Genomic DNA, 23,100 nt, shown 5'->3' with positions numbered 1-23,100 from the left:
TAAGACAAAACTTCAACAAGGGAAATGGACATCGCATCTCTCATCAACGAAGATCAGCTGCTCACCTGACAGTTCAATCTCCCTTCAGTATTGAGCAGGTCCCTGCTCGATGACCAAACGCCAGATCGTCGCTTGCTTTACCTCCTTTTGTACTTAACGATTTCGAGATAAGAATAAAAGGAAATTTTGATACTCATTATCATATTTCGCAAAAAAAAAAATCATTTACACTATGATTTAAAACTCATTCGTAATCTTACGATACCTAAAGCCCAACACCCGAACGTTGGCGGATCCATTTTGTGATCTCGCTTCCAAAAAGTTGACAGTGAACTAAAACTTATAAGAACACATCACTGCGGCTTCATTGGAGCTCATCTACTACAACCAAATCTAACTCTTTCGCTATCAACGCATAACATAGTAAACAAGGAAGAAACGAAGGTTTCATTCGCGACCTGGCGATACCACAAGCCCAGCTCCCAAAATCTGGCAGGTCCCTTGTGTGACCTCACTTCAACAGGTTCCCAAGATAAAACAACTCAAACTCATTCAAAGTTTTAACCTTCGAGGAACATACCATATCACGTCCAAAATGATTTGGACGTGAAACAAGTCCAATCATTATCCGGAACATGGACAAAGCGAGGTGGTCTCGCACCAAAATCAACGAAGTGTCAACACTCGAACGAAAGACAGAAAATACTTGTTAAAAAGGGTAAAAGCCTTCCCAGGCATTCGAGTACTTAAACGAACAATGGATAAAAGCCTTCCCAGGCACCAAGTTCAAAAGGAAATAAACGAAAGGATAAAAGCCTTCCCAGGCATTAAGTCTGAAACAAAACACGAAATCCTAAAACAAACAAGGAGCGAAAGTGATCACTCCCTCGATTCTCCGGCTGGTGTAGCGAAGACAGTACCAGAACCCTCTGCGAGACCTCTCGGAAACGCGTCTTTGTTGCTCCCGAACTCATCCAAGCCAATTGGCGTCCCTTGCTCGTCGACGTCCATCGGACGTACCACCGAAATCTCTGAAACTTGCGGGAGATCCAACTTGCTTAGAGTAAAATCTGATACCTCCTTCGACTTGCACCGCGCCTCTAGGTCATCCTTCTCTGCTTGCAGTCGAGGTCTCTCCATGTTCAGATCAATAGCAGCCTTAGTGATCTGGTCGATCAAAGCCAGGTTCGATTCCACCTCAGCCGTTTGCCCCTCCAGTACAGTGCATTCCTTTTTGGCGACCCACTTCTCCTTGATCCCAGCCAGCAGCTTCGAATACGCAGCAGCCAGCTCAACCTTAGCATCGTGAACCGCCTTCTTCTCCCCTTGTGCAACCGAAGTCAGGTCCACCACCTTTTTGGAGAGCTCTTCCCTCTTCTACTCCAAGCGATGGATCTGGCTCCTCGTGGTCTGCTTGTCGGCTTGCAACCCCCTGATCTCCATCTCCATGAACCCGATCTTCTCAGCAAAACCTTTCTCGAGGTCTTTTGAAGTGGACAGCTCCATTTTCAGCCTCTCGATCTCCGCCTGAAATAACAATCAGGTCAGAATCATCAAATCATCGACGAATTATTTATAAACAAGTCAAAACCGAGGTGTACCTGGAACGAGACTTTGCGATCTTGACCAGCCTTCACACTTGACGTCAGCTCCCGGATGAGGGCCTTTCCTTCTTCAAGCTCATTCGCCGAGGGGACCTGGCTTAGACGCTGCTCATAGAGAGCAACCAGCTTGTTTGTGGCAGCTATCGCCTACCAAAAGCAAAACAGAAAGTCACAACTAGCGAAAAAATATAAATTAGAAGGAGACAGTTATCGATAATTACCTGGCCCTCCTTCGCCATCATGTCAGCATAGGCCGCCGCCTCGGCTATGTTTTTCACTCCAGGAACCTGACAGTTCCTCCCTATGATGTGGCGAAGCAGGTTCGCTAACCCAGCCTCGTCCTCAACGATCGGGTGATCACGGTCGTGATTGTAAGACCAGTGGAAAGGCCTGCTTCCCGCGGATCCTCCGCCGGAGTTGGATGTCTGCCTCACTTCCTGAGACCGGTTTGAAGACCGGCCCCCACCTCTGGAGCCTCGTCCTCCGCCATGGGACCTGCCCGAGGATCGCCTAGCCGCAGACGCAGCTGCCTCCGGAGTAGCAGCCGCAGGTTCCATCCTCTCCTCTCTAGGAGAGGCGACCCTCTGGTCGCTCACGACCAACTCAGCCGCCGGATTCACCTCCGGCTGGGTCCGAGCCCTCTTCGGAGAGGACGGTGCACCATCAGGACGAACAACTTCAGATGGCCTAGATACATGAGCGACCTGATTGTTATCCGGTTGACCTGCTGCAGCTGAGGTCCCGATGTTGACCTCAGGAAGCGAGGGATGAGATGCTAAGGCAGATGCGCTGGAAACAGCTAGAGTGTTTCGAGCCGCGGTCACCGCGGCAGACAGATCACCAGCACGAGCAGGAGCCCCGGCGTTGGCTCCTTGAACACGAAGGCTTGGGCGCCTCATTCTTCTGACGAGCGGGAGTTCTGAAGTGGAGTTGGAATCAGGAGGAACTGAACAAATAGAGCACGACATTTGTTAGTTAGCAATTCGAGTTGCACAGTTGTCTCGATAACTCGTTCATTTTTAAAAACCAAAGAAAATATAACGGAACTCGTACCTATAGGCAGATCAGCCTCGGGAACAGGTTCAATACGCGGGACCTCTTTGATCAGATCTAGCGGTGCTGCTGGAGGAACGATTGCGGGAACTGCTGGAGCTACAGGAACTGCTGGAGCTACGACAAGAGCAGCTATGATGCGATTTCTGCTGAAAGTGGACCAGTTAGTCTGACCACGTTGGAGAAGGGTTAACAGCTCAAGTTCCGTCTCCGAGAGAGTAACTTCCTTGGTCCTTGCTGCAAATCATAAACAACAAGCAATTAGTTTCAGTACTAACGATTAGCAAAAGCAGTCAAGGATTCAACATAAACAACAAGGAAAAATCAAGAGGCTGAGGTCTCCATCTCACCCAGGTTGGTAGACCAGGTCCTTGTTATCCTCGCGGGATCAAAATTGCCAACTGAATGACGATCTACTCTGAAAAATAAATACTTGGATCGCCAATTGGTGTCTCGACAGGCTTTCAAAACCGCCGAGGACCAGAGATCCGGGACGTGCACTGATGTAGTACGTCCCTTGGTCACTCCTAGCATTGGTCTTGACCTGGCAGAGCTGAAGCAGGTCATGGCAGCTGAATTTTCTGTTTACTTCCCGAGCCCGGGTGAATAACGCCAGCACATGGCAGACGAAGTTCGGACACATCTGGGGAAAGGCGAGGCCGAGACAGTAGAGCATCTCGAGAATACATGCCGGAATTGGGAAGAATAGGCCGTATTTCTCGAAGAAATTGGCATAAGCGCAGCACCACCCGACCGGCACGTTCTCAGGATGTAGCGGTGGCCTTGGGAGTATCATATGTACCTCCACCGGAACCTGGCATCTCCTCCAGAGGTCGACCAGGTCGTTGTTCATCATCGGCGTGCCTCCCCCTTGCTTGGCAACCTTTTTCTTCTTCGGTTTGTCGGCTCTGGTTGACGGCGGACGAATTAGACCCATTCCGCCTAGGGTTAAGGCGCGTCTCTGTACTCGCGGCGGTGACGCCGCCGACCTTGTCTCGGATGAACTCGAATCATCGCTGTAACAGTGGTTGCTCTTGTTCTGAGAATCTTCGAAGTCGCTCATCTTTGGGTTTCGACGGAGAAGGGCGAGAGAGATGAAAGAAAAAAGCAAAGGAGGCAGATCGGGAAGGAGGGAATAGCAGAGAAACGAAGGAGATAGCAAAAAAATAAAAACGAGATTTTTCTACTTCTACAAAACAAAGCGCAGTAAATAATAAAGGAGGAGAGAAGTTACCTTGAGAGTTGTGTGAGTTGACGTGACGTCAAGTGGAGAGGTGGAAAGTTATTTAAAGCCATCATCACCACGATTTTCGAGATTGCAGAAATCTATTATCCGCGCCTGATCTGGACCGTCAGATGCGGTGCGCTGAAGAGACGCTCCAGCTCGGCCGTCCACATCAGCAGCGACTTATCTCGCGTATCTTCTCGAAAGTTTTTGGTTAAAGGAATCTGAAATGAAAACGAAATTGTTGAGTTTATCCTCAAAACCGACTGATCTAACCACATTTATCCTCTCGTCAAGAATATTTTCGCAATCTTACTTGACCTATATGTCCGCTCATCGAGTTCGCCTACTCACTCAATGGGCTGGGGGGCAAATGTTGGAGCTGGATTCCCCTCCAGGAATCCACGTGCGAAAATACAAAGTCAGCCCACAAAAGCCCACCAAGCCCACTAAGTAGAGGACCTACGCAGCTGACGAGCCCACATACGCGAATGGGTATTTGGGCCAAATAAGCCCAGTCACCTGATGAAGGGAGATAAGCGAATAATGACCTAGGAACTGACGAGGAGATACTCGCGGAGAGGACCTGATATCTCGGAACTGACCTGCCGAATATTCAGGAGGATCTCCGCAGATCCCGGACAAGGCTACCACGTGCGTAGACCTATATAAGGGAGCAAGGACGACTTAGAAGAGACATTCAATCTAGCTTACATTCACACCCACACTTTTACACTTGTAATCTCTTTTCTCATTGTAAAAGCTTTGTCAAAATCAATACAAAAGTCCATTCGTTCTTAGCAATATAACTCTCAAGGTTTCAGTGAAGATCTAGCCCTCCTTTCTCATAATCTTAAATACAAATCTCTAGTGTGGATTTCAGAACCCACAATAGTGTTTTAGGATTAATGGACTAAAATCCTATTATCAATTTGGCGCCGTTGCCAGTTTGGTGTTTGTTTGCTATATTTGAGATCATTAGAAACGTTAAGATCAAGTTCATTTTTGTTACACAAGTTACTAACATTGTGCTTCTTCTGTCTTTGTGTTTCAGGTACCTTGCAACCTGCTTTACAGACGCATCTCTATTTCGTCTGTTATAGCCCAGCTGCTATCTGTTGCATGCATACACGGTCACAAGGAAATTAGAACCTCCTATTCAACGATAACATCGACCGTATTGCTCGCCAACTTAGAGAACAGACAGAAACAGACACAATGGCTGACATTGTAGATGAGCAAGAGCAACCTACCAACATTGGTGCTGGTGACTTCCCTCACAACCACAACCGGCGTCATGGAATTGTTCCACCTCCAGTACAGAACAACAACTTTGAGATCAAAAGTGGTTTCATTGCAATGGTTCAGGGGAACAAGTTTCATGGCCTGCCAATGGAGGATCCGCTAGATCATCTTGATGAGTTTGAAATGCTATGTGGCCTTACTAAAATCAATGGAGTTAGTAAAGATGGTTTCAAGCTTCGCTTGTTTCCATTCTCACTTCGAGATAAAGCCCATCTTTGGGAAAAGACGGTACCCCAGAATTCAATCACGACCTGGGATGACTGCAAAAAGGCTTTCTTAACAAAATTCTTCTCCAACTCCAGAACTGCAAGACTCCGGAATGAGATATTCGGATTTATTCAGAAGCAAAATGAAAGCTTCTGTGAAGCTTGAGAGCGATTTAAGGGTTATCAAACCAAATGCCCTCATCACGGATTTAAGCAAGCTTCTCTTCTCAGCACACTCTACAGAGGCGTCTTGCCTAAGATAAGGATGTTGCTTGACATCGCTTTAAATGGGAATTTCCTGAAGAAGGATGTTGAACACGGGTGGGAGCTAGTTGAAAACTTTACTCAGTCAGATGGCAATTACAATGAAGACTATGACAGAAGCATCCACACCAGTTCTGACTTTGATTACAAGCACCATAGAGAGATGAGAGCTCTCAATGACAAACTAGACAAAATTGTCCAAATGTAGCAGAAACATGTTCACTTCATCTCTGAAGATGAATCATTCCAAGTACAAGAGGGGGAGAATGATCAGTGTGCTGAAATCAGCTATGTTCAGAATAAAGGTGGCTACAACAAGGGTACAATAATTACAGACCCAACCCTAATCTGTCATATAGAAGCACCAGTGTCGCCAACCCTCAGGACCAAGTCTACCCTCATCAGCAGCAGCAGCAGAACCAACCCAAACCGTTTGTTACTTACAACCAAAGCCAAGGGTTCATTCCAAAGCAGCAGTTTCAGGGAGGATATCAACAACAACAGCCACCACCTGGTTTCACACCACAACAACAACAAGCACCTTGGCCTCAGAATTTAGACATAATGACTATGCTCCAGCAACTCATTCAAGGACAAGCCACATGAGCAATGGAAATCGCTAAGAACCTGGCTGAATTAAACAACAAAGTCGACCGACAAGGTGTCAAACTGAACAGTAAGTTTGAATCACTAGGCACTAGGATGAGATATGTGGAAGGCATCCTCGCTTCACCATCTGTTAACAACAACCCATGCCAGCTTCCAGGGAAAGCAATCCGGAATCCAAAGGAGTATGCCACTGCCCATGCCATCACTATCAGAAATGATCGAGAGCTGCCAACTCGACATGTCCCTACATTAAACACTGAGGACAGTGTGATTCTAGAGGGGGAGGATTTTTATCAAGATGATGTTTTGGCTGAGAAAACAATCGAAGAGGCCATCCTTGACAGTCAAAGCACTCGACCACAAGCTCCTCCAGCTACTACCTTCGTTGCAAAACCGACAGCAGCAAAAGACCAAAGATACAGTCTTCGTGCCACCACCTTACAAACCTCCGCTTCCATTCCCTGGTCGATTTAAGAAAGTTCTGGTTGCGAAATATCGAGACCTCCTGGAAAAACAGATAAAGGATATGCCTTTAGTGGACTGTCTCGCGCTAGTACCTAACAAGCACAAGTACGTGAAAGACCTGATTACAGAAAGGATCAAAGAAGTCCAAGGAATGGTGGTATTAAGTCATAAGTGTAGTGCAATCACTCAAAAGAAGATTGTTCAAGAAAAGTTGGAAGATCCAGGATCTTTTACTCTACCATCCTCCATTAGACAATTGCCTTTCAACAATTGTCTATGTGATCTAGGAGCCTCAGTCAGCATAATGCCGCTCTTTGTGGCAAGGAAGCTAGGATTCGTTCAGTACAAGCCTTGTGACCTAACCTTGATTCTTGCTGATAGGACTTCAAGGAGACCTTTTGGCCTGTTAGAGGGTGTGTCAGTAATGATTAATGGAGTAGAGGTCTCTACTGATTTTGTTGTGCTTGAGATGGATGAAGAATCTAAGGATCCTCTGATCTTAGGAAGACCTTTCTTAGCTTCAGGTGGAGCAGTCATAGATGTTAAGAAAGGAAAAATTAATCTTAATCTGGGGGAGGATTTCAAAATGAAGTTTGAAATCAGGGACACTATGAAGAAGCCAACAATAGAAGGACAAACCTTCTTAGTTGAAGAAATGGGTCAGCTAGCTAATGAACTGTTAGAGGAACTTACTGACAAAGATCACCTTCAAACTGCTTTGACCAAAAGTAGTGAAGCTGGATTTCTCTCCAGTGAGACCTTGAGCTATGAGATGTCATTAGACTCACACAACAGAGTACCAGGATCAGAGATCTTTAAAGGTGTCATTGTGTTAGAAAGAGAGGATGTTGCATTGAACGAGGAAGGCTCAATTGATACTCGACTAGAGTGCTCAACCAAACAGCTAAAGTCAAGCATGAGGACATCATATGATTGGTTAGAACTCAAGGAGAGATCTAAATGGCATAATAGAGCTATAAGAGAGCTAACACACACTGTGAAAGAGCTGAAAGATCAAGTCAAGGAGCTCCATGGGAAAGCCAACAAAGCACCACTCGACATCAAGGACTTCCCAAATGATGAAGTTATTCCTATGGTTAGAAAAGAAGGATGTGAATTCACATTAGAACTGTCTAGAAAAGACGACTATCCAGATGATGAAAAAGGAGCTTACCAAGAAAGGGCCATTGAGTACTCAATTACAGACCTTTCACGAGAGCATGCTGAATTTGATGTTGTATCTACTAAGGAAGCAGAGGAGACGTCAACTCTACTCTATCACCCTCCTTGAGCCTAATGAGTGTGAGGAGTCAAGCTAGAGACTTAAAACAAGCTCACTTGGGAGGAAGTCCCATGCCTATCCATGTATATAGTTTTTTTTTTTTTTTTTTACTTTTGATTTGTTTTGGTTTTGGTTTTGATTCTCAGGAAATGAATAACAGCTGGAGTAACAGCAGGGATGCAACCGGTGTTCAAATAAAAAAAATCAATTTTTTTTATGAATTACTCGATCGCATGATGAGAGTAAAAGCTCGAGAGTGCGATCTACTGGTTTTGGGACAACATCTTTCTCAACAAAAATGTCAAACTACTCGATCGCAACATGGAAGTGGTGTGATCGAGTGGTCTCTTAGTGGAATTGCCCAAACCACTCAATCGCAAGGAGAAGTGAAAATGCCCGACAGGACTTCAATGACAACCCGCCTGAAGACATGCCATCCAGCTGCCACGACTTTCTCCCACCAAGGCAATCCACCTATCAACAAAGGGACCACACCGTTCCACAAGTTTCCGCAAGGCACTCGTCTCATGAGCCAATGGAACACAAGAGGAGGAAGAGTGCTAGAACTGTACATTCATCAATTAAGGGTCGAATAATGTCGGGTCGTAGAACACATGAGCGACGTGCTTCACAACCTGCTGGGGTTGCGATCGAGCATAATGACGAGGAGATGGCGGAGCCACATCAAGAACCGGTCATGCTTGCTGAGTACACTCAAGCAGATATGGATGACTACATCTCCAGAACATTCTACTGAGGTAACACACCAAAACCCTTTGTAAATACCGCTTTTGTTTTTGTTTCTCTGTTTATCTTGAATTCTTTCACAAATTTTGATTACACAAGGGACTGTGTAATTTAAGTTTGGAGGAGGGTTCAAGACGTATTTGACTTGTTTTTTGTGAATATTATTTGAGTCTGCATATCATCTAAGTCATAGAAAAAAACAAAAAAAATTGAAAACAATTTTGAAAATGAATTCCACAAAAACAGAGTTATCATTTAGTTGCATTACATTTAGGATCGAGTCTAGAGTGTTTCATATAGGATTGTTGCATATCCATAGGGGATAATCAGGAAATAGCCTTGTAAGCATGATGATTCACTAAAATGAGTTATTAGTTCTCTGAGGCATTTGAATGACTTTGAAGTAAAACCGCACCATGTTCTATAGAAACCACTCGATGCATGTCATGACACCTTTCCCTGTCAATTTGAACTTGAATCTGACTTATAATTATCATGTTTGCATCGTTTTTGAACTCATGGATAGAATACTTATTTTGATTTTATTTAACTTATTCACCACTCTTGTTAATCCAAGTTGCTGCTTCTATTATTGGAGTAGTTCCCCCACCTTTAACCAACCCTTCTTTCAAGACATGTTATTTTGTGAGAGCATGTGAGGCCTATTTTTAGGATTGAGCTTGGTATAACGTGTTAAGGTTGAGCCGACAAGAGTAGTATCCCATGTAGTTCCAAAGAAGAGAAGAGAAGCCGAAGAAACCACTCGAACACCACCTCATGACATTCACTCAATCGCACTCGATCACATGGTCGCTAGACCATTCAATCTTGACTTCACTGCATCTCACTCGATTGCAAGGCGGAGCCCCTGAAGCCTAGTTTGATCAAAGAGATACTCGATCACAGGGAAGCTCATTTCAGCCCATCAGATGCCAATGACACATTCGATCGCAGGGTCATGACGTGAAGATTCGTTATATATCTAGTTTCCTTATTTGTTTCATTTCTCGCTTATATAAACTGCCTCTTAGGGTTTTCCCTAGGGCATCCTTTGTTATTCCGTTTTTCATTCACTTTTACATTTTCGCAACTTTCATAGCCGCAGTGTTTCTCCTGCGACTTTGTATTTTCACTTTCAAGTATTTGATATTTGGTTTTCGTATAAGTCTTACGTCATTTATGTTATCATGTTTTCAATCGTTGCTTTGCTATTGTCTTTGATTATGTCTGAGTAGTGAACCGTATTTCTGAGGATGGGATAGATTAGTTGTGGTTTACTTGGTCGTTTTAGGTGGTTGAGTTTAGAATACTAGAATCCCTTCTAGATTAGTTGCGCTTATTGCTTTCATTGGTTAATGTGGAATATGAGTCCAGACGTCCAGCGCTCAGAAGGCGTTTAATGGGCGTTGGATCCTATTAATTCCAGAGATATCTGACTCTACCCCAAGGTATTCGCTGTAGAGAGGGTATTGGCTTTAACATGTTGATTCGATAATGCCTGCTTAGTTAGAGATCGCTAATGGGAATTAGGTCAGTGTCTAGCTTTGTTTGAGGATTTCTATCACGGGAGTGAATTAATCTGTTGTTGAACTTGTTGTCTAGGGATAGCTTCTTTCAAGTTTTGTCAACCACCTGAATAGATTAAGGAGACCACACTATTCGATTACCCCATCCTTAGGAATCGTTTATCCATTTGATTGCCAGTTATCATTTCTGCTTTGTTATTCACCTGCCTGTTACTCCCATTTCTGCTTTTAGTTTCATTTCATTTCTGTTATTGCATACTAGGACTGCTAGAACCAACCAACTCTCTACTTGGCTTGACATAGAGCTTTCTAATCATATCTCATCTGTTTGCATCACACCGGATTGGATTGACACCTAAAATACTACAATGACAGGATAGTCGTAACGCCCGTGTCCCAAGTTAGGGAGTAAACAAGATCTCTCATCCGCCGAATTCGAGGACGAATTCAGTGTAAGGGGGGTAGACTTGTAACGACCGCATCTCGCGTTCATAAAGAGGCAGGTTTGTTTTAGGAGAAAACTAGATCATGGTCGAGGAACGGAATAAAATACTACGTAGGAAGAACGAGAAAGTATAAGCTAAACCAGCTAGGTGAGCTGGACAAGCTGTATGAACTAGCTAGGTAAGCTATGTGAGCTAAACCAGCTGGAAGACTAGCTAGCTCAGCTAGGTGAGCTGACCGACAGCTCGACTGAGCTTGGTGAGCTGATCAAGTACTGACCCAGCTGGGTGGTCCGGTCAGCTGACACTCGAGCTGGTGGACTGTGGTAGCTCACGGGTGAAGAGGTGTCTCGGCCAAAAGGTGTAAGGTCGAGCGGGTACCAACGAACGTTTGCATCGCCCAAAGGATGCAAGGAACAAATGTGACCTTTCGAAAGGATGCAAGGAACGGATGTGACCTTTCGGATGGGAAAGTCCACGGTGGGAACCGATGGACAAAACGGATGTTGGACCCGCGAGCAAACCTAAGGCCGACGGAAGAAAGATTTCATGGGCTAGCCTATGATGATCCAGTGGATGAATCCACGGACCCTTGGGTGTGATAAGGATATAGTTCGGATCGTATGGATGGATCAATAAGCCGAAAGCTTTATCGACCACCATAGACCAGACGAATAAACAGTTAGTAAACCGTAGGCGGTCGTAGTAAATGACCGGATCGGAAACATGGATTGTTCGATAAGCCAAGGGCTCAATCGTCCACCATGGAACCGAAGGGGAGTACGTTTAGAGGACGGATGGATCAATAAGCCAAGAGCTTGATTCGGTCATCGTGAACCAAGGGAATCGTACGATCCCCAATCTCTATCGTTGTACTTAGACCAGTGGGGTTGGTTGGTTGTATGGCTAAGTAACGATAGGGATTGGTTCATCAATTCACGACCGATGACGAGTCGTTGAACGAATGGAGTAAGGCGACAAACGGGCTAAGGAATCAAATCCGCATATTGGCCAAGGTATGTAACGATCTAGCTTATTAGTTAAGATAGACGTTTGGTAATTGATCGTGAAAGTAGGATAAAGGAATATGCGATTGTTTGGCTTAGAATGGTTAGCGAACATATGCATGTCTTGACCGAGTAAAGAATCGATCTAAGTCTAAGGGACAAAGACGATGAAACCGGTACAAGAGTTGGTTAGAATTAAACCAAGGTTAGAAAGACTTCCGCTGTGTAATAAGAGAGCGATTATAGAATTTAGCCTCGTAAAGGCAATTCTATGTTGAATCGCGAAAAATTAAGAGGTTCGGCCGGGGAGAGGCGCGAACTTGAGTACTACGTCGCTGGACGCCGAGACGTCCGGGACTGGGTCTCACAAGTTGGTATCAGAGCATGCTTGATCCTAGGATGGATAGGTGCTCGGGAAAACGTCATAGTAAGGTTTTGGCGGATAAGGAAGTTGAGGGATCGATGTGTTTGGAAACGGAAACAGTTACCTAACTCACGATCAGGAACCAAGATATTATCCTTGTTGTCAAAACTTAAACATGACGGGAAAATGGGTTGATATATTCGGAGATGGACCGATATCAATGAAATTTGGATCTAGTCGGAACTTGACTAAGATCGGGTACAGACTTAGTCAGGATTTGACTATTTCTGGGGTTTTGATCTTATCGGAAATTGACCAAGATCATGGAAAAACGACAAGGTCGGAAGAGACCTATGTCGGGAATATTGACCGAGTCCGGTGGGGACCAGGGTCGGATATATTGACAAAGTCAGAAAAAGACTTAAGTCGAGAATATGATCGAGTCCGGGAAAGGACCAGGATCAAAAATTTGATCGAATGTCGGAAGAGACAAAGATCAGAAAACATTGATCAAGTCCAGGAAAGGACAAAGATCGGGAAATAATGATCGAGTCCGAGAAAGGACCAGGATCAGAAATTTGATCGAATGTCGGAAGAGACAAAGATCAGAAAACGTTGATCAAGTTCAGGAAAGGACACAGATCGGAAAACGTTGATCAAGTCTAGGAAAGGACAAAGATCGGGAAATAATGATCGAGTTCGGGAAAGGAACAGGATCGGAAATTTGATCGAATGTCGGAAGAGACAAAGAACAGAAAACGTTGATCAAGTCCAGGAAAGGACAAAGATTGGAAAACGTTGACCAAATCCAAGAAAGGACAAAGATCAGAAAATATTGATCAAGTCCACGAAAGGACAAAAATCGAGAAATAATGATCGAGTCCGAGAAAGGACCAGGATCAGAAATTTGATCAAATGTCGGAAGAGACAAAGATCAGAAAACGTTGATCAAGTCCAGGAAAGGACACAGATCGGAAAACGTTGATCAAGTCCAGGAAAGGACAAAGATCGGGAAATAATGATCGAGTCCAGGAAAGGACCAGGATCGGAAATTTGATCGAATGTCAGAAGAGACAAAGATCAGAAAACGTTGATCAAGTCCAGGAAAGGACAAAGATTGGAAAACGTTGACCAAATCCAAGAAAGGACAAAGATCGGAAAATATTGATCAAGTCCAAGAAAGGACAAAGATCGAAAATAATGATTGAGTTCGGGAAAGGACTAAGATCAGGAAACTTGATCAAGCTCGGAAATAGAGATTTGATCAGGAAACTTGATCAAGCTCGGAAATAGAGATTTGATCAAATATGATATCTAAAGTCTCGGAGAGACTAAAGATGGGAAAACGTTAAGGAGTAAACAAGATCTTACATCCGCTGAATTCGAGGACAAATTCAGTTTAAGGGGGGTAGACTTGTAACGCCCGTGTCCCAAGTTAGGGAGTAAACAAGATCTCTCACCCGCCGAATTCGAGGACGAATTCAGTGTAAGGGGGGTAGACTTGTAACGACCGCGTCCCGCGTTCATAAAGAGGCAGGTTTGTTTTAGGAGAAAACTAGATCATGGTCGAGGAACGGAACAAAATACTAAGTAGGAAGAACGAGAAAGTATAAGCTAAACCAGCTAGGTGAGCTGGACAAGCTGTATGAACTAGCTAGGTAAGCTATGTGAGCTAAACCAGCTGGAAGACTAGCTAGCTCAGCTAGGTGAGCTGACCGACAGCTCGACTGAGCTTGGTGAGCTGATCAAGTACTGACCCAGCTGGGTGGTCCGGTCAGCTGACACTCGAGCTGGTGGACTGTGGTAGCTCACGGGTGAAGAGGTGTCTCGGCCAAAAGGTGTAAGGTCGAGCGGGTACCAACGAACGTTTGCATCGCCCAAAGGATGCAAGGAACAGATGTGACCTTTCGAAAGGATGCAAGGAACGGATGTGACCTTCCGGAGGGATGCAAGGAACGGATGTGATGCTTCGGGAAGCATCCATTCGCCCCCTATATAAGGGAGGACGCCCAAGGCATCTCAGATCATCTCAGAACATCCAAAACACCATAAAACATTCTTAAAGGAGCCATTCTTGGAAGAGGTTTAAAAGCTACACCACTCAGTGCCCCTATCATGGTTTTTAGAAGGCTTCATTATTGAGCACACTCTATAGAGGAGCCTTACCAAAGATCAGAATGCTACTTGACACCGCCTCCAATGGAAACTTCCTGAACAAGGATGTAGCAGAAGGCTGGGAGTTGGTCGAAAATCTAGCACAATCTGATGGGTGCTACAATGAAGACTATGATCGCTCAATGAGAGGAACTGGAGGAAGTGAGGACAAACAGGGCAAGGATATCAAGGCTCTGAATGAGAATTTAGACAAGCTGCTGATGGCTCAGCAGAAGCAGATACACTACATCACTGATGAGGAGCACTTCCAAATGCAAGAAGGGGGGAATGATCAAACTGAAGAGCTGTGCTACATTCAGAACCAAGGAGGGTTTAACAAGGGCTACAACAACTACACGCCCAACCCAAACCTCTCCTATAGAAGCACTAATGTAGCTAACCCCCAAGATCAAGTGTATCTACCATAACAGAATCAGTCTAAGCCTTTTGTTCAGTACAACTAAGGTTATGTCCCTAAACAACAGTTTAATGGAGGCTACCAGAGTTCACCACCAAAGTTCACTCAACAACCACAACAAGCCTCAGCAGCCCAAGATCCTGACACAAAACGAATGCTTCAACAAATCTTCCAGGGTCAAACTACTGGAGCTCTAGTTCTGGAAAAACGATTGGCTGTGATTAATACTAAAGTCGACTGTTCCTACAATGAATTAAGAAGCAAATATGAAGATCTCACATCTAAAATGACATACATGGAACGTCAAGCTATTTCCAATACCTCATCAACGTATCCAGGGCAACACCCAAGAAAGGCCATTCAAAATTCTAAGGAATATTCCCACGCAGTAACACTCCGTCGTGGAAGGAAATCGATCAACAACCAGCCAACAGAAAAGATCACTGAGGACAGTGAAGTTCAAGAAGGAGAGGACCAACATCAAAACGAAGTTCAAACTGATGAACCAATTAAGCTTGATCAACCCTCAGACTCACTCGACCCTCTACTCGATCGAGCAAAGCCAACTTTTGAGGAAAGGAAAGCAGCGGCTTCAGAGAAAAATAAAGAATTTTCTCCGCCACCCTTCAAACCGACTATGCCTTTCCCAGGAAGATTCAAGAAGGAATTAATAGAAAAATACAAAACTCTATTTGACAAGCAACTAAAGGAGATTGAGCTAAGAATACCATTAATGGATGCTTTCACACTCATTCCACACTCCCACAAGTACCTCAAAGATCTGATTATGGAAAGAACCAAGGAGGTACAGGGAATGGTGGTAATAGGCCATGAATGCAGCGCTATCATCCAGAAAAACATAATACCAAGAAAGTTGGGAGATCATGGATCCTTCACCCTACCTTGTTCAGTAGGACCACTATCTTTCAGTAAATGCCTATGTGATTTGGGTGCCTCAATCAGCCTCATGCCCCTATCTGTACCCAGAAGATTGGGTTTTAGTAAATACAAACCCTGCGGTATCCAACTGATATTAGCTGACAGATCAGTCAGAATACCTCATGGAGTTCTCGAAGACCTGCCTGTTAAAGTCGGATCAATAGACATCCCTACTGATTTCGTAATTCTGGAGATGGATGAGGAGCCAAAAGACCCATTGATCGTAGGAAGACCATTCCTAGCTACTGCAGGAGCTATCATCGATGTCAAGAAGGGAAAAATTGACCTAAACCTGGGGAAAGAGATGAAAATGACCTTCGACTTTAACAAGGCTATGAAGAAACCAACAATCAATGAACAAGTCTTTTGGATCGAAGAAATGGATAGATTGGCTGACGAATTACTGGAAGAACTTACAGAAGGAGATCACCTAGCAAGTGCTTTAACCAACGATGGAGAAGAAGGGTACCTACACCTAGAAACCCAAGGGTACAAAGAGTACCTTGACGCCCACATACCAATGGAAGGACCAAAAGAGTTTGAGGAATTGATCGTTCAATGGAAGGACCAGAAGAGTTTGAGAAATTGATCGTTCTCGCAGAAGAAGCAGTATCAGGATGCACCATGAGCCTAATCGCTGAAAAAACAAACTCAACTGAGATACTCTACCATGGAGGGGAGAATATAAGTTCAGATGACTGGTCAGAACTCAAAGCCCCAAAGGTTGACCATAAGCCTCTTCCAAAAGGTTTGAGGTACGCGTTTCTCGGTTCAAATGATACTTATCCCGTCATTATTAATGATGGACTAAGTGATGAACAAGTGAACCAGTTGTTGAATGAACTTAGAAAGTATAGGAGAGGAATTGGGTATTCTTTAGCTGATATTAAAGGAATTTCACCTAGTTTATGTACTCATAGAATCCATCTTGAAAATGAATCATATACTAGTATAGAACCACAGAGGAGATTAAAATCCAAATTTGAAAGATGTGGTTAAAAAGGAAATTCTTAAATTGCTTGATGCTGATATAATCTACCCAATTTCTGACAGTACATGGGTCTCTCCTGTGCACTGTGTACCCAAGAAGAGAGGAATGACTGTAGTTAAAAATGATTTAGATGAGCTCATTCCCACTAGAACTATAATAGGACATAGAATGTGCATTGATTACAGGAAACTAAATGCTGCAACTAGAAAGGACCATTTTCCCTTGCCATTCATTGATCAAATGTTAGAAAGGCTAGCTAACCATGTTTATTACTGTTTTCTTGATGGCTATAGTGGTTTCTTTCAAATTGCAATTCACCCTAATGATCAAGAAAAAACCACTTTCACCTGCCCCTATGGAACCTTTGCTTATAAGAGAATGCCTTTTGGTTTATGTAATGCTCCTGGAACTTTCCAGAGAAGCATGACTTCAATATTCTCGGATTTTATTGAGGAGATAATGGAGGTATTCATGGACGATTTTTCAGTCTATGGATCCTCTTTCTCCTCATGTTTGTTAAACTTGTGCAGGGTTCTAGAAAGGTGTGAGGAAACCAATTTGGTACTCAATTGGGAGAAGTGTCACTTCATGGTTCAGGAAGGAATTGTGCTAGGGCATAAGATTTCAGGTAAAGGGATTGAAGTTGACAAGGCAAAAATCGATGTCATGATTCAGCTGCAACCCCCAAAGACAGTTAACGATATCAGGAGCTTTCTAGGCCATGCAGGATTTTACAGGAGGTTCATAAAAGATTTTTCAAAGATTGCTCGACCCCTCACTCGATTGCTGTGCAAGGAAACTGAGTTCAACTTTGATGAGGATTGTCTCAAAGCTTTCCATTTGATAAAGGAAGCATTGGTGTATGCCCCTATCGTCCAAGCACCCAACTGGGACCAACCATTTGAGATCATGTGTGACGCATCCGATTATGCAGTTGGAGCCGTCCTAGGCCAAAAGATTGATGGCAAACTTCACGTCATCTACTACGCGAGTAGAACAATGGACGAAGCTCAAACAAGATATGCAACCACAGAAAAGGAGCTATTAGTTGTTGTTTTCGTCTTTGAGAAATTTAGAAGCTATTTGGTTGGTTCCAAAGTGAAGGTCTACACAGACCATGCAACACTAAGGCACATTTATGCCAAGAAGGAAACCAAGCCAAGACTTCTGAGGTGGATATTGTTGCTTCAAGAGTTTAACATGGAAATAATTGACAAGAAAGGTGTTGAGAATGGAGTTGCAAACCATCTTTCCAGGATGAGGATTGAAGATTCAGTCCCGATAGACGACACTATGCCTCAAGAACAGCTTATGTTCTACGACCTTGTTAACAAAAGCTTCGACACGAAGGACATGCTGGAAGAAGCATATGTAGTTGAAGAAGAAAAGTTGTCCTGGTATGCAGATTTAGTCAATTAGTTGGTAAGTGGTATGATCCCCAAGAGTTTGGATGCATATAAAAAAAGAAGTTCTTTAGAGACATCCACCATTACTATTGGGATGAGCCGTACTTGTATAAAAAGAGGAGTGATAGGCTATTCAGGAGGTGTGTCTCTGAAGGGGAAGTTCAAGGTATACTAGGACATTGCCATGGATCCACCTATGGAGGGCATTTTGCAACCTTCAAGACTGCTCAGAAAATTCTGCAAGCAGGTCTATGGTGGCCCACAATGTTTACGGATACTTAGGAATTTATAGCGAAATGCGATCCATGCCAAAGAGTTGGGAACATATCCAGAAGGAATGAGATGCCACAGAATCCAATTCTTGAGGTAGAAGTTTTTGATGTGTGGGGAATAGACTTCATGGGTCCATTCAACCCTCCCTCATATGGAAATGCTTATATCCTGGTAGCAGTGGATTACGTCTCCAAGTGGGTGGAGGCAATAGCAGCACCAACCATGTTGTCTATGATCAAGTCCTGAAAATGTTCAAGTCCGTTATTTTCCCCAGGTATGGTATTCCGAAGGTAGTGATAAGCGATGGAGGCTCACATTTCATAAACAAAGTCTTTGAAGGTTTATTGAGAAAGCATGGGGTTAAGCATAAGGTTGCCACTCCTTATCACCTTAGACTAGTGGTCAAGCGGAAGTATCAAACAGACAGATCAAGGCTATACTCACAAAAGTTGTTGGTGTCTCAAGAAGGGATTGGTCAGCTAAACTTGATGAGACTTTATTGGCCTACAGAACCGCATACAAAACACCTATGGGGAGAACCCCATTCCAGATGCTCTATGGGAAATCTTGTCATCTACCAGTTAAAGTGGAATATAAAGCCATTTGGGCAACCAAAATTTTGAATTTGGAAATCAAGGGAGCTCAAGAGAAAAGAGCTGTCGACCTGCATGAACTGGAAGAGATTAGGCTGGAAGCATATGAGAGTTCAAAAATCTACAAAGAAAGAACAAAAGCTTTTCATGACAAAAAGATCTCACCAAAAGATTTCAACATTAGAGACCAAGTTCTGCTTTTTAACTCCAGACTCAAGGTGTTTCCAGGAAAGCTAAAATCCAGGTGGTCTGGGCCTTTCACCATCAAAGAGGTACTGCCATACGGGGCAATTACTCTTACTAAGGAGGGAGGTTTTGAATTTAGTGTGAATGGGCAGAGAGTCAAGCGTTATATGGCAGACTGCCCTATTCCTGAAGGAACTACAGTTGACCTCCAAGAACCCATCAATGCCTAAAATAGTAAGAAGTCTAGCTTAAGACTTTAAACTAGCTCACTTGGGAGAAAATCTCATGCCTATCTCTGTACATATTTAATTTTGATATTTTGATATGCTTTTTAGTGTTTTTGAAATTCAGGAAATAAATCAGGATTTGTAGCGCTGTTAACTGTGTGATCAAAAAATATGTGCAACAGAAACAATTCTACTCTATCAATTGGTCGAGTAAAATTGCATCACCATTTTACTCTATCAATTGGTCGAGTAAAGCAACTAAACGACCAAGCTTGGTGATCGAGTGACCCACTTGTCTCTCCATCATTCTATTACTCGGTGGACAAAGCCTTTACCCATCATGCTCAATCACTATTTGGTCAACACCCTTATCCCAACAAAGAAAGCACAGGAGACCATCCTCCTCCACTCATTCAAATCGAAACTTAAAGATAAGTTATCATCTCTCTCACTTTCTTCTTTTGAGCGCACCTAACCATCATCTCTCTCACTCGATTCCTTTGCCCAAAATTTCAATCTTCACTTTTCTTCAAGAAATCGTCCATCCCCTATTTTACTCAATCCAAACTACAAGTGTTTTCTTTCTTTGAGACTCACTTACTAAGCTTTAGCTTTGATTTCTGAGAGTTTAGCTTCACCATGAGTTCGAACAGCAACGAATCCTCCATGGACGCCGATCTCAACGTGGATGAGGCCGAATCTTGGTCTACTAGGCCTCAGAGGGAGATGGAAGAGTATAGGCGGTTCAGTCAACACGACACCAAGGTCCTAGCTCGTGATAGAAGAAGAGAGGAAATTGCAAGAGGTAAGAGAGCTATGGCTGAAGAGAGAAGTCTCGTCGATGAAGACCTTGGTGGAGATGAAGACTATGTCCCCGAAATAACTCCAAGAGCCACTAAGTCCTTGATGAAGAAGACTAAGCTATCACCGGAGGGATACTATGAGCTTTTGGCACCTCACGATTTTCTTGGCACTCGATACCCCCACTCCGAAACAATGAATGAGCTTGGGATAACAGAGGATGTCGAGTACCTCTTTGAAAAGAGTGGTCTTTTGGGTCTCATGTCCAACCCTCACTCAGCCTACAAGACAGAGGGGTTCAGTTTATTGCTTCGCTGGAAGTAGAGTTGTTTCAAGGGCTTTCTAGCCATGAAGCAAGAGAAGAAGGGCTTGGGTATATCACATTCGCAGTCTATGGAAAAGACACGTTTTGGCTATCAAAACTCTTGAAGATATGTTTGGATTCCCTAGAGGGACTGATGTTAAACCCAAGTTCAAGAAAGAGGAACTCTTGGATCGTTGGGTAACAATAGGTGATGACGCCGTATTCTCATCCTTAAGGGCCAAGAGCAACGCAATCCGAAACCCCTGCATTCGGTACTTCCAGAAAGCAATGGCTAACGTCCTCTACGCAAGGAAGAAGACCGGACCAATTAACAATGGCGAGATACAGCTGCTGGATATTGCCCTAAAAGATATCCTAGTCTACACCAAGAACAAAGTGCCTATGAAGGGTGACACCAACGACGCTTCACCATCAATGTGTTTATTGAATCATCTTTGTGGTTTCAGGAAATGGGCACTAGCAAATAAGCAGAAGAGAACCATTTCTATAGGAGGGGTGATAACACCTATACTAATGGCTTGTGGAGTGCCACTTCAGTCGACTCCCTTTGTCCCTAGATGGATCGACATTCCTCATCTGAGATGGGCTTTGTTTATTGATCATCAGAGTCACGAGGGGATGCATATTCTCAAGTTTCAGCTCAGAACGGAAATGGATGCGAGGTTTCTCCTACCCAACCAAGAGCTCACAACCATCACAGTGAGGGGTAACATAGATTTCAACCCGCCTAATGAAGAACTCTTCTTCATGGAACAAGCACCCCCGACGAGAGAAGCTCCAGTCATTGAAGAAAGGGTTGAGAGTGAAAGAGAAGCTGAGAATGAAGACGGAGAGGAGATGGATTGGGAGAACTACAATGTGAGTAGGTTCCATTTTGAGGAATACAAACCACCACCAAGAGTGAGTAAGAGTCTGACTGTTGCGCATAAGAATATTGGTTCGATGAGTGCTTGGAATAAGTTTCAAGACAGGATGTTGAAAAAATGTGGCAAGGCCATAGCTGCAATTCAGGCTGTACTAAGCTGTTCATCTTCAGGCGCTACCATGGTGAGAGAAAACCGCCCTGAAGAAGTGGTTTCAAGAAGGCATAGAGTTTCACCTTCGAGACAATCTGCCTATGAGCAACGAGAGGTATGTCGCCCTCAAGCTCCTGCACGACATTCATCTCATGAACACCACGAGCAGAAAAGAAGGAGAAAAACAAGAATTGTTCGGCCAAGGAGCAAGGACCTTCTTATGTCCAGCAGAAGATCACTCGACCAAGATACTCGACGCGATATTGAGCAGAGTGTCAAGTAGGATCCGTGGGTTCAGAACGAGCAGAATGTTGAGCAAAATTAGTGGGATCAAGATGGGCAGTACTCGGTAATGAATTGGCATGCTTACTATGGCATCAACGAGCATGAACCTTCACCTGAAAACTGAGGTAACACCACCTCTCCATTGTATATACTATAACATCGTTTTCATTTTTATTTTTCTTTGTGTGTTTTGTGCTTTGGTCTTGAATTTTCTTTCAGATTTTTATTTCACAAGGGACTGTTTAATTTAAGTTTGGGGGAGGGTTCAAGACATGTTTAACATTGTGTTCTCTTTTCTTATTTCAAATTTTGCATCATCTAAGGCATAGAAAAACCATAAAAATTTGAAAAATTTTCAGAAAATTATTTCATAAAAAAAAGAGTGTCATGTAGATTGTATATCATTTTAGGATTGTATATAGAGTGTTTGCATTTAGGATTGCTCATTTGCATAGGGGATAATGATGATTTCAAACCGATTAGCATGTTTTGATTCAATGAAGTAAGTTCAATGCCCAAGTTGTTAGTTCTCTGTTGCATAACCGATTGTATCTCTGAAATAAGACCGCACCTTGCTTTGAATTTGTAACTTGACTATACTACTTTGATCGAAACTCGCTTATCTGATGTGCTAAGATTAGAAGAAAAACCTTAAGTTTGTAAAAGTATAAAACCAAACCCGCTAGACTCTTAAATCGTTTCAAGAGAACCCCTTAGAACATGAACCAAAAAAGAGAGAAAGAATGAGAAAAAGGGTAGAGTTAGGAAATCTATGGGAATGGGATCATCTTCTGAGCTATCATATTATATCATTGGGTAGATGGGAGTCTGTTCTTGTATGTGTCCGTTGGCTTTTACCTTTAGCATTCTACTGAAGCTCAATGTTTTCTCTGAGAGTCCCCTGTTACTCGACCAAACCATTAGAGGGACCATTTTTGTCTCTTAGCCTAAGCCCGAAACCAAGTGAGTTCATAACCATTGAATTGCTTGATCCACTGTTTGTGCTTAATGAATGTTAAAGGGAATTGGTTGATGTGAATGCTTGAATAGATTAAGGCAAGTTGTTAGGTTGCAATTGTGACGAGTATGGCTAACTTTTTTGAGTAAGGGTCTATCATCTTGCAATCAGAATTAGCTACCTGGACATTGAGCTTACCCATTTTATAGGCATGCTTCGGTTTTTGAATCCCCACCTTCAAACCTCTCCTTCAACTTAAGATTTTTTGTTTGCTTGAGGGCACGCAAGAGATAAGTTTGGGAGAGTTGATAACACTGTATTTTACTCATTTTAGGTGTATGTTTATCATTATTTAGCTTTGCATTTGCTCAATGTATCATATCATTGTGCACCATTTTAGCTTGTTTTGCATACTTAGGCATCTAGGA

At 43.5% G+C, this 23,100-nt stretch overlaps 4 pseudogenes across 4 annotated transcripts; 3 read left to right on the top strand and 1 right to left on the bottom strand.

Annotated features, from left to right (window-relative positions):
• Positions 1–879: 879 nt before the first annotated feature.
• AT4G08113 lies at positions 880–3,720 on the bottom strand (annotated as a pseudogene; the record flags this gene model as incomplete). The annotated part of the gene is made up of 6 exons: positions 880–1,372; positions 1,430–1,527; positions 1,602–1,751; positions 1,826–2,550; positions 2,658–2,894; positions 3,129–3,720.
• Positions 3,721–5,004: 1,284 nt separating this feature from the next.
• On the top strand, positions 5,005–8,031 carry AT4G08112 (annotated as a pseudogene; the record flags this gene model as incomplete). The annotated part of the gene is made up of 1 exon: positions 5,005–8,031.
• Positions 8,032–11,136: 3,105 nt separating this feature from the next.
• Positions 11,137–12,644, top strand: AT4G08111 (annotated as a pseudogene; the record flags this gene model as incomplete). Its single annotated transcript has 3 exons — positions 11,137–11,325; positions 11,650–11,745; positions 12,240–12,644.
• Positions 12,645–14,058: 1,414 nt separating this feature from the next.
• AT4G08109 lies at positions 14,059–19,287 on the top strand (annotated as a pseudogene; the record flags this gene model as incomplete). Its single annotated transcript has 1 exon — positions 14,059–19,287.
• Positions 19,288–23,100: the final 3,813 nt, after the last annotated feature.

The sequence above is a fragment of the Arabidopsis thaliana genome, chromosome 4, assembly GCF_000001735.4.
Source record: "Arabidopsis thaliana chromosome 4, partial sequence".
NCBI lineage: Eukaryota > Viridiplantae > Streptophyta > Magnoliopsida > Brassicales > Brassicaceae > Arabidopsis > Arabidopsis thaliana.
Note: the sequence above shows the minus strand (reverse complement) of the source record. Positions and strands in the feature narration are given on the sequence as shown.